Genomic DNA, 12565 nt, shown 5'->3' with positions numbered 1-12565 from the left:
CGGACCGCTGCTGCATAAGAGCGGGGCTGTGGAAAATAAGGCCGGGACCCGTCGTACATAGGAGGCGCAGGCCAGTCAGGATTTGAAGGTGAAGCCCTACTCCAGCCAAAATTTGGGAACCTTGGCGCCCTCTTCCAGCCGGAGACGGGAAATGCACGGTCCATCCTATGGTCCGGTCGGCCCCGGTAATTAAAGCTGAGCGCACGGGGATTTCTGTAGTGTCTCCTCCCGTAGCGCACCGTGGTCCAAGCACCTCCATCCTCCTCTCCGTCGTAGAAGTGCATGGCAGGTGTTACGGTTTTTCCACCAGGCAAGAATGTAATCAAAAATAGAAAAACTTGCAAACTTTGAAAAAAGAAAAAAAGAAAAAAGCGGGACAACCACTTAAATGAGTGTTTTTATTCACAAAAATGTAAAAAAATAAATAAATAAACAATACAAAATTAGAATAAAGTGTGCTCGCTACGCGTTTCGGCAAATTCTGCCTTCATCAGGCTCTATGCACACCACAACAGCTACAACTTGGCTGGACAGGCGTAAAAGTGAAGTGAGAGACAAAAGGTGGCTGTTTTATTCACACTGTCTTACCAAGGAGCACGCGTCGGCCTCATGGGCCCTGCGTGTCCTGAGCCATGGGCCCTGTGCGTTCTAAGCCCCTCCCCTGCATGCATACTGCTAACCAGGCAAAAAGACACGTGAAACAAAACCTTTTCCTTCCAACCATGTTATTTCTTTATGTTTAAGATTATTTAAATGTCTAATAACTGATTAAGGGTTGGGATTAGGGTTCAGATTAAACTAAAGGTTAGGGTTAGAAACAGGACCAGGGGTAGGGTTAAAGTAATAATAATAATTAAAGCTACAAGTAGCATTTAGCGGGCCCGAGCACGTGCCACCGCCTGGCACGAGCGACCGCCCCGTGAGCAACGCCCTGCTCGAGCCATTCTCGTCGTTTTTTCTTGTCCATTCTGGAGCTCCATGCTAATGTTAATATGACAGCAGCCTGTGGGGGGGGGGGGGGGGGTGACTATAATCTGTTGCCTTAAAGGACAAAGACTTTTGCATATAGCATGAAAAAAATTCTTAAATCTAAGCCTCGTTTAGACCTGCTCATTTTCTCATCAAGTAGAAGAAGGTTTTTATCAGATTAAGAAACAAGCAATGATGATAATTGCTATCACTGTTCCTAAGAATGAGAACAATAGAACTCATTCAATTTCCACTACAATGTCTAGATGAATGTCAGCTATGTCTGATAACTTGGCCAATTAGCTGGACCGGGATCTTACAAAGTGCAGGTGGTTAACGTCCAGTGTGATGAGTCTGTGGACGGCAACAGTACAGCATAGCTTTTGGTTTCCACAAGAGAAGAATTCCTGACACATCTGCCCTAACAGACAACTACAAGAGGAGTTGAAATGTATAACACGGTGAAGGAGTTTTTGTGCAGAAAAAGGTACCATTAGAAAAGCTGGTAGCCATACCTGCAGACGGGGCTCCTGCTATGATTGACCGACAAACAGGTTTCATCACTCACTGTAAAGCTGACCAAGACTTTCCAAAATGTCTGCATTACTGCTGCTTCTTTCACCAGTAGGCCTTATGTGCAGAAGTGATTGGCTCTGGACATATAATGACTCTTATTCTGAAAATCGTAAACAACCTCAGCTGCAAAGCAAAACAGAACAGGATTTTTAAGGTGCTATTGGTGGAGATATCTGCTGAATATGGTGAATCTGAACTTGTATTCTTGACTGACATTACTGGAAAACTAAACCACTTGATCTGCGAGCTGCAAGACATTGGTAAAACTATATTTTTTTATTGACCAGCCTGCCTGAGCCAGTGTTTTTCTTGTGGGGATCTTTTCTGCCAGGGCTTGCCAGCTTGGTCAGTGGATGTTGCTGCAGTTGTCTCCCTTGCTGGGACAGCTGGAGTTAAACACAGCAGCTCACGGCTCTGAAGTGGACCCCGTTGCTGTCCCAGTCTGGATGGGCACTGTGGTGATGTTCCAATGTTCAGGCTGGCTCCTGGTATGAAGAGATTCCCAAGTACCATTTCCTAACCGCAGAGCCAAGGATGTGTTTACATGTTTAGGTCAAAAATGTGATGAACAGCTTCATGTTGTCTATTGATGTAAGTTTAAACCTAAACATGTTTCCCTGTTACTAATCCAGTTGATATGGTTCTCCATCTGTGTCTAGGTGATAGAAAAGCATTTTTTTATATTTAGAGCTCCAAGCAAACAAACAGTTGTCTATATAAGAGCTTTTACAATTGTGGACTTTTAGCCGGTCTCTGAATACATGTGACCAATGTATGGTGGATTTTCACAGACTTTGTGTAAAACTGAAGGTGACAGAGACTTTGGAGAAGTGGCTACATTGCTCTGGACTTCTTTGTTTCATCCACAGAAGAGTAAAATATGTGATTGATTTTGAAAAGCTGCTGAAAAATGTATCTTTTTAAAATTGCAATTTCTAATTTGGGTTTTACATTTTGTGTTCCATTTTTTGTGATTGTATTAGAAAGATTTGTTATTTATTTGGTGTTTAAAGGTGGTACATAATGTATATACACAATCTTCTTAGAGACATTTGCTATATGTTGTGTTTGTTGTCGTTGTAGTTTAATTTCTTTGGGTGTATTGAAAGGAAATGAAAAGAAGTTGCAGCATTGATTAAAAAAGCATAAAAGAGACATTTACTGTCTGATGTTACATCTGTAGGAGTGTACTGAGACTGGGTTTTGTTTTGGAGCACATTCATATATTTTGTTTGTAAAAAAAAAAAAAAGATAAAATATAAAGTTAATTGTATTTTGGATGAATAAAAAAGCAATGATTAGTGCTAAGGATGTATAAAAGACAAACAAAACAAAGGAAATTGCTGTATTTTAGTGTTGAACTAGGCTTTCTAACTGTTCTACTTTCTGTCTGCCACTCGTGGCTAATTTACATGTGAGCACACAGCCGGGGGGGGGGGGGGGGGGGGTAACTCCACTCCTGCAGCAGGGGAGACTGATGAAAAGCTTGAGGATGTAAGATTGAATAAATAAAATCCTAGAGTTGACCAGTTCATTTTATAAATGTAAATATTTTTTATTTTGGTGCTGATAAACTAAACAGATGTTATGATAAAAATATTTGCTTGAGACAAAATGTCCAAAAATTTGCTTTCAGCACAAAAGGGTGATTAAGGTGGTTAGATGTTTCTCGTACGTATAGTGCTGCTTTTCAAACGTGGAGCTTTGTAAGACGCATCTAATTCTGAAATCTCAGCTTCCTGAGACAAACGGCTGATTTCCTATGAAGCTTGATTATATGATCATGCTTCATGATCATTTATGAACATATATAGCTCGTCCAAAATTGTCATATCCATGGGTTCAGAATGGAAGTTTCATCAAATCTATTTAATTTCAGTGAGATCAGACAAAGAATGTGAACGTGAGAGCAACATTTGTGCATGGCGAGATACCCAACTTCGCCGCTCTGTCACGACCACACCCCCGCGTTGAAAGATTTGTTTTTCATCAGAGTAAACTTCAATGGTTTTTCAACAGGTGGACGTCATTTTGAGGTGTGTTTGCTCATCCTACTTGGAGCAGTGATGCTCCAAGTAAAACATGTCATTTCCTGTTGCCAACAGGTGGCGCTACACCTGTTTCGGATTTTTCCACTGCAGATGTGTTCAAAGTCAGACTACAATCATGCACAACAAATTTGGATCAGATTAGATTATTTATGGCTGAGTAATGGCCATTTTTCTTTTCATGGCGTGATTTCGAAACGACCTCAAATTTTGACGCGCCGCCACGGTCACAAACAACCGTAAAAACTTAAAAGCTTCGCAATTTAAGATCGGACATGTGTTTAGTTTACAAAACCAAAGTTTGGAGTCATTGTTCAAAAATCTCTAGGAGGAGTTCGTTCTAGAACGAGGCCTGCAAAGGACCAAAATAGAGCAAAACTGACATATTGACATCAATATAGCAGACTTCCTGTGCGACTGACAGCTTGGTCCCAAGAGACTTTTTTGTAGGTTTCCATCTGATGAACATGTCCTGTAAATATCAAGCTTGTATGTTAAAAAACATGGCGGGGCTCTCAAAAACAAACATGGTAGGTGGCGCTATTGAGCCGTTTTTTGTTCACCCATGCAAGTGCTGTGTATCTAAGTTGGAGATATGTAAGAGGCCTCTCATTCTGAAATCTCAGCCTCGTGATACAAACGGCTGATTTTTTATGAATTTTTAATTATCTGACTGCAACGCAATCAACCACTTCCTGTTTGGTGGTGGCTTGCGCAGGCACCGTCAGGTGTACACCCATGAAACTTTAGACGATGAGAGAAGACCCTTATGAGTATCTCCTGTTGTAATTTTATGAATGTCGGACAAAGCACAGAGAAAAGATAGGTCAGAATGTGACATAAAATGTATTTGTCAATATCTAGGTGGCGCTATGGAGCTCGTCCAAGATTGTCATATCCATGGGTTCAGAATGGAAGCCTCATCACCTCTATTGAATTTCAGTGAGATTGGACAAGGAATGTGCACGTGAGAGCAACTTTTGTGTGCATGGCGAGACGCCCAACTTCGCCGCTCTGTCACGACCACACCCCCGCATTGAAAGTTATGGCTTTTTATCAGAGTAAACATCAATGGCTTTTCAACAGGTGGACATCATTTTGAGGTGTGTCGGCTCATCCTACTTGGAGCAGTGATGCTCCAAGTAAAACATGTCATTTCCTTTTACCAGCAGGTGGCGCTACACCTATTCCAGATTCTTCCACTGCAGATGTGTTCAAAGTCAGACTACAATCATGCATATCAACTTTGGATAATATTGGATTTTGCATGGCTGAGTAATGGCCATTTTTCTTTTCATGGCGTGTTTTCAAAATGACCTCCATTTTCGACGCGCCGCCACGGTCACAAACAACCGTAAAAACGTAAAAGCTTCGCAATTTAACATCGGACATGTGTTTAGTTTACAAAACCAAAGTTTGGAGTCATTATTCACAAATCTCTAGGAGGAGTTCGCTCTAGAGCGAGGCCTGCAAATGTCCAAAATGAAGCAAAAATGACATATTGACCTCAATATATCAGACTTCCTGTGCGAGTGACAGGTGGGTCCTTTCAGACTTTTTTGTAGGTCTCCATCTGAAGAACATGCCCTGTAAAAATCAAGCTTGTACGTTAAAGCGTATGCGGGGCGTCGGGACAAAAGTCACCGTAGGTGGCGCTATCAAGCCGTTTTTCTGCGCCCATGCCAATCTCCTATAAAATACGAAATTTTTCGCGACTCCTGATGTGTGTGCCAAATTTGGTGAGTTTTGGGGTATGTTAAAGGCCTCAAAAAGGCGACTCTTCCGGTAGAATAATAATAATAATAATAATAATAATAAACATTCGAATTACAATAGGGTCCTTGCACTCCGTGCTCGGGCCCTAATCATCATAAAACAGTAATAAGAACCATAAGAACAATAGCCATAATAACAGTAACAATGATAACAAAATCTCTCACACTGTTCACCATAAAGAAAAACCCTGGGTCATGAGAAAATGCTCCACCAGTGGGTTATGCACTTATCCATTATGAGCAATATTATATTTATGTTGTCACTTTCTTGTGCTAACAAAAGTTTCGGTTTGTCCCACCAAATGTTAATCCCACAAAGAACAGGAAACATGATTAATACAGTCTTGTGTTTTGGGTCTGATTTTTTTAAAAAGTTATCTATGGAAATAAAAGTTAAGCCGTTTTTGAGGAGGTCACCTTGTTGTTCTGTCAGGGCATCACTTTTCAGTCAAAACCATGATATTGTGGGGCCATAAAGGGCTGTCCCCTTACACACTCTACCCTGAATGGACTTAGTGGGTATTCCACTTTAAAAAATACCTCCAATGTTCCAACATTGCTCTGGCCGTGTCCTCGGTCCAGTGAATTGCATCTTTTTCTGTTGCAAAATGCGAGTCCTCCAGCAGGGGGATGTGTCTCATATTTTTTTTTAATATGCTGATTTAGTAGTTTCATGTTGTTCTGCTCCATTGCAGATAAGTTACCAGAAAAATTAACCAAGGGAACCCAGATGACAGCAGATGGAAATCTGTGTTTAGCCATCTTCAGAGCCCGCTGGAGCTGTTTAACTGCAGTTTCTTTAATGTTCTGACCTTTGGCGTTAATGCCGGCTGCAATGACCACATTCTGAACCACCAAATCCCACGGAACGTGGGCTATCTCAAATAAAGCCTGCATGTGGCGAAAATTAGCACCTGGACACCTCTCAATCTGTAGATCTGGGATGGAATATTCAGGGATTCTGGATAAATTTGAGTCACCAACAATAAGACACCTTTTCTCCACTTCCAGAAACCAGTCAATCAATTCTCTGTTTGTTTCAGGGTGACGCTTTACCTTGAAAACCTGCCGCTCTGGGGCAGGTAAGTCAACACGGGCTACTGGTGGCTCAGCACCGTCACCTGCTAGCTCCAGCCCTGTAATACAGCGTTCCTCCGCTGAAGCTGGAGATGCGCTGTCCTCCTGGCATTCTGTCACACCCGGGCTGTCCGAAATATTGTGATGATGTGGGGGGATTGCATGTTGTAGGGTGTTTTTCTTTTGCATGTTTGTGGTGCTACCTGTTTGTTGCATGCTTTCTATGGACACACCCCCCTTGTAACATAGCGCGCCGATCCACCGCACCTGCTCCTCATCAGGAGGGACTTATAAAAGTCCTGAGGAGGAAAGCCAAAGGCAGTCGCACACCGACAGCAGGCGCATGCACGCGGGGCGCGAGTGGGACGCCGGGACCGCCAGACGTCGGGACCGCCAGACGTCGGGAAGACTCGCTGTGATCGGGACACACACTCTGAGAGCGCTGGGCGCTGGGACCATCAGTCTGCAGAGCGATCGACACGCAAGGGCAGGGCAGGGACCCTGCCTGTGTGTAAGTAGCCGAACGGGCTTCAGCAGACTGGTGGAAATAGGTGGGAGGGCTAGTGGCAGCCTGCATCAGGAATTGCTTTTCGTGCTGCCGCTTGCCTGTTTCCACAGATTCCAGCGTGTCCAGGAGAGCCAGCTGGAGGTGACGCGGAGGAGTGCCGGTCACAAACCCCAGAGGCGGAACGGAGCCCGCCCCCCAGGTCTTTGTGTGTATGACTGGAGGGATCCTCGGAACAGCGTCGGGGGAAGAGAGACGTCTCCTGGTTTGGGATCAGTGATTCCCCCCTTTGAGCTGCATTTTTAAACCAGTTTTAACTGTTCTTTGGACTTTTAGGTCTCTTTTATCCTTTTTCAACTGTTCCTGGGATTTTTATCGTGTTTTACTGTTTTAATCCGTGCCTAGAATTTTTAGACGCATTTTATGCTTGTTTTAAGTGTCTTTTAACTGGAACTTTTTGGCCATTCATATGTTTTTTCCATCGGAATAAATTGTCATTGTGGCCAAGAATTTGGGTCCTCTTTGGTGGTGTGCGTGCGCTCTCCCCAGATCATTCCTCTAGCCCTTCAATACCCTCATTCAATTTTTTGTTGTTTACCCCATCTTTCAACCCTCCAGGCCTTACAATATGATCCAGCCCCGAACTACCTGAAGCTGGGGGGTCAGCGTCCGTGTCCGCCTCATCCCCATCTTCCTCGCTGTCGTATTCATTATCGAACTCCTCCTCCTCCTCCTCCTCCTCGTGAAGAACCTCCCCGCCGCGGTTCTCCTCTCTATCGGAGCTTTCCTCCTCCTGGGAGCTGTCCAGTGCTGAAATTCGGGAAGGTGGCGCCCGTGCTGCCGGTCTGGGAGCAGAGGGTGAAGTTATCCCCACAATCTGAGGGAGAAATTCCTCACGCGCCACGAAGGGGTGGCGGCGGGTCGCCGTTCGCGGTCCACGCTGCTTCTCGGCAGCGGCTGCTGGAACTGCATCTGGAGGCCAAGCTGGTCTCATGTCCGTCATAGTTCCAACTGATCGGTTTGTGGCCTCGTAACATTCAGCTTGAATGCTCATGGAGACCCGCTCAGGTTGACGGGTCCTCTTTTTTCTTCCTCCTGATGTGCGCGGCCCCCGGCGGCTATCAGACCCTGCCGGGGGGTGGTGTCGTAGCCGCTGGACTTCGCCGCTCCGAGTCTGATCTGCAGGTGATGATCAGGGCCTCTGCCTGATCGAGAACATCCTGCGTGATCCGAGGTAGATTTCTGCAAGCCCATCGTGTCGCCACGATGAAGGCTTCCCTCCAATCTCGGGTTAAATCACCGGGGAGATCCTGTAAAAGTTTCTCCAGCCTCTTTTGGTAGTGATCCTGGAGGATCTGCAGTGTGTTCTGTCCCCAGTTGTTTGCGTTGCCCTCAATGAGGTCTAACACATCATCCGTGGGATCAGCGGGTTTAATCAGTGAGGTTAATGAGTCCACTATGCGAGCGATCATCAGAGGTTCTGGTCTGTCCGGCGTGATGGTCACGTTTTGTAAGTGATGCACCATCTTAATTACAGCATGTAATTTGCGGATAAGCTGTCCAAGTCTTTCATCTGCAGGTCGCCGGAGGTCCTGCCTAACATCTGCTGGGGGTCCAAATCTTGTCGCTCGTCTGGTAGGTGAGCCCCGGACCGCTGCTGCATAAGAGCGGGGCTGTGGAAAATAAGGCCGGGACCCGTCGTACATAGGAGGCGCAGGCCAGTTAGGATTTGAAGGTGAAGCCCTACTCCAGCCAAAATTTGGGAACCTTGGCGCCCTCTTCCAGCCGGAGACGGGAAATGCACGGTCCATCCTATGGTCCGGTCGGCCCCGGTAATTAAAGCTGAGCGCACGGGGATTTCTGTAGTGTCTCCTCCCGTAGCGCACCGTGGTCCAAGCACCTCCATCCTCCTCTCCGTCGTAGAAGTGCATGGCAGGTGTTACGGTTTTTCCACCAGGCAAGAATGTAATCAAAAATAGAAAAACTTGCAAACTTTGAAAAAAGAAAAAAGCGGGACAACCACTTAAATGAGTGTTTTTATTCACAAAAATGTAAGAAAATAAATAAATAAACAATACAAAATTAGAATAAAGTGTGCTCGCTACGCGTTTCGGCAAATTCTGCCTTCATCAGGCTCTATGCACACCACAACAGCTACAACTTGGCTGGACAGGCGTAAAAGTGAAGTGAGAGACAAAAGGTGGCTGTTTTATTCACACTGTCTTACCAAGGAGCACGCGTCGGCCTCATGGGCCCTGCGTGTCCTGAGCCATGGGCCCTGTGCGTTCTAAGCCCCTCCCCTGCATGCATACTGCTAACCAGGCAAAAAGACACGTGAAACAAAACCTTTTCCTTCCAACCATGTTATTGCTTTATGTTTAAGATGATTTACATTTCTAATAACTGATTAAGGGTTGGGATTAGGGTTCAGATTAAACTAAAGGTTAGGGTTAGAAACAGGACCAGGGGTAGGGTTAAAGTAATAATAATAATCATCATAAAACAGTAATAAGAACCATAAGAACAATAGCCATAATAACAGTAACAATGATAACAAAATCTCTCACACTGTTCACCATAAAGAAAAACCCTGGGTCATGAGAAAATGCTCCACCAGTGGGTTATGCACCTATCCATTATGAGCAATATTATATTTATGTTGTCACTTTCTTGTGCTAACAAAAGTTTCGGTTTGTCCCACCAAATGTTAATCCCACAAAGAACAGGAAACATGATTAATACAGTCTTGTGTTTTGGGTCTGTATTTTTTTAAAAAGTTATCTATGGAAATAAAAGTTAAGCCGTTTTTGAGGAGGTCACCTTGTTGTTCTGTCAGGGCATCACTTTTCAGTCAAAACCATGATATTGTGGGGCCATAAAGGGCTGTCCCCTTACACACTCTACCCTGAATGGACTTAGTGGGTATTCCACTTTAAAAAATACCTCCAATGTTCCAACATTGCTCTGGCCGTGTCCTCGGTCCAGTGAATTGCATCTTTTTCTGTTGCAAAATGCGAGTCCTCCAGCAGGGGGATGTGTCTCATATTTTTTTTTTAATATGCTGATTTAGTAGTTTCATGTTGTTCTGCTCCATTGCAGATAAGTTACCAGAAAAATTAACCAAGGGAACCCAGATGACAGCAGATGGAAATCTGTGTTTAGCCATCTTCAGAGCCCGCTGGAGCTGTTTAACTGCAGTTTCTTTAATGTTCTGACCTTTGGCGTTAATGCCGGCTGCAATGACCACATTCTGAACCACCAAATCCCACGGAACGTGGGCTATCTCAAATAAAGCCTGCATGTGGCGAAAATTAGCACCTGGACACCTCTCAATCTGTAGATCTGGGATGGAATATTCAGGGATTCTGGATAAATTTGAGTCACCAACAATAAGACACCTTTTCTCCACTTCCAGAAACCAGTCAATCAATTCTCTGTTTGTTTCAGGGTGACGCTTTACCTTGAAAACCTGCCGCTCTGGGGCAGGTAAGTCAACACGGGCTACTGGTGGCTCAGCACCGTCACCTGCTAGCTCCAGCCCTGTAATACAGCGTTCCTCCGCTGAAGCTGGAGATGCGCTGTCCTCCTGGCATTCTGTCACACCCGGGCTGTCCGAAATATTGTGATGATGTGGGGGGATTGCATGTTGTAGGGTGTTTTTCTTTTGCATGTTTGTGGTGCTACCTGTTTGTTGCATGCTTTCTATGGACACACCCCCCTTGTAACATAGCGCGCCGATCCACCACACCTGCTCCTCATCAGGAGGGACTTATAAAAGTCCTGAGGAGGAAAGCCAAAGGCAGTCGCACACCGACAGCAGGCGCATGCACGCGGGGCGCGAGTGGGACGCCGGGACCGCCAGACGTCGGGAAGACTCGCTGTGATCGGGACACACACTCTGAGAGCGCTGGGCGCTGGGACCATCAGTCTGCAGAGCGATCGACACGCAAGGGCAGGGCAGGGACCCTGCCTGTGTGTAAGTAGCCGAACGGGCTTCAGCAGACTGGTGGAAATAGGTGGGAGGGCTAGTGGCAGCCTGCATCAGGAATTGCTTTTCGTGCTGCCGCTTGCCTGTTTCCACAGATTCCAGCGTGTCCAGGAGAGCCAGCTGGAGGTGACGCGGAGGAGTGCCGGTCACAAACCCCAGAGGCGGAACGGAGCCCGCCCCCCAGGTCTTTGTGTGTATGACTGGAGGGATCCTCGGAACAGCGTCGGGGGAAGAGAGACGTCTCCTGGTTTGGGATCAGTGATTCCCCCCTTTGAGCTGCATTTTTAAACCAGTTTTAACTGTTCTTTGGACTTTTAGGTCTCTTTTATCCTTTTTCAACTGTTCCTGGGATTTTTATCGTGTTTTACTGTTTTAATCCGTGCCTAGAATTTTTAGACGCATTTTATGCTTGTTTTAAGTGTCTTTTAACTGGAACTTTTTGGCCATTCATATGTTTTTTTCCATCGGAATAAATTGTCATTGTGGCCAAGAATTTGGGTCCTCTTTGGTGGTGTGCGTGCGCTCTCCCCAGATCATTCCTCTAGCCCTTCAATACCCTCATTCAATTTTTTGTTGTTTACCCCATCTTTCAACCCTCCAGGCCTTACAATATGATCCAGCCCCGAACTACCTGAAGCTGGGGGGTCAGCGTCCGTGTCCGCCTCATCCCCATCTTCCTCGCTGTCGTATTCATTATCGAACTCCTCCTCCTCCTCCTCGTGAAGAACCTCCACGCCGCGGTTCTCCTCTCTATCGAAGCTTTCCTCCTCCTGGGAGCTGTCCAGTGCTGAAATTCGGGAAGGTGGCGCCCGTGCTGCCGGTCTGGGAGCAGAGGGTGAAGTTATCCCCACAATCTGAGGGAGAAATTCCTCACGCGCCACGAAGGGGTTGCGGCGGGTCGCCGTTCGCGGTCCACGCTGCTTCTCGGCTGCTGGAACTGCATCTGGAGGCCAAGCTGGTCTCATGTCCGTCATAGTTCCAACTGATCGGTTTGTGGCCTCGTAACATTCAGCTTGAATGCTCATGGAGACCCGCTCAGGTTGACGGGTCCTCTTTTTTCTTCCTCCTGATGTGCGCGGCCCCCGGCGGCTATCAGACCCTGCCGGGGGTGGTGTCCTAGCCGCTGGACTTCGCCGCTCCGAGTCTGATCTGCAGGTGATGATCAGGGCCTCTGCCTGATCGAGAACATCCTGCGTGATCCGAGGTAGATTTCTGCAAGCCCATCGTGTCGCCACGATGAAGGCTTCCCTCCAATCTCGGGTTAAATCACCGGGGAGATCCTGTAAAAGTTTCTCCAGCCTCTTTTGGTAGTGATCCTGGAGGATCTGCAGTGTGTTCTGTCCCCAGTTTTTTGCGTTGCCCTCAATGAGGTCTAACACATCATCCGTGGGATCAGCGGGTTTAATCAGTGAGGTTAATGAGTCCACTATGCGAGCGATCATCAGAGGTTCTGGTCTGTCCGGCGTGATGGTCACGTTTTGTAAGTGATGCACCATCTTAATTACAGCATGTAATTTGCGGATAAGCTGTCCAAGTCTTTCATCTGCAGGTCGCCGGAGGTCCTGCCTAACATCTGCTGGGGGTCCAAATCTTGTCGCTCGTCTGGTAGGTGAGCCCCGGACCGCTG

Source organism: Oryzias latipes, chromosome 2 (assembly GCF_053564925.1).
Source record: "Oryzias latipes strain Hd-rR chromosome 2, Olatipes_Hd-rR_3.1".
Classification (NCBI taxonomy): Eukaryota; Metazoa; Chordata; class Actinopteri; order Beloniformes; family Adrianichthyidae; genus Oryzias; species Oryzias latipes.
This window is presented reverse-complemented; position numbering follows the sequence as displayed.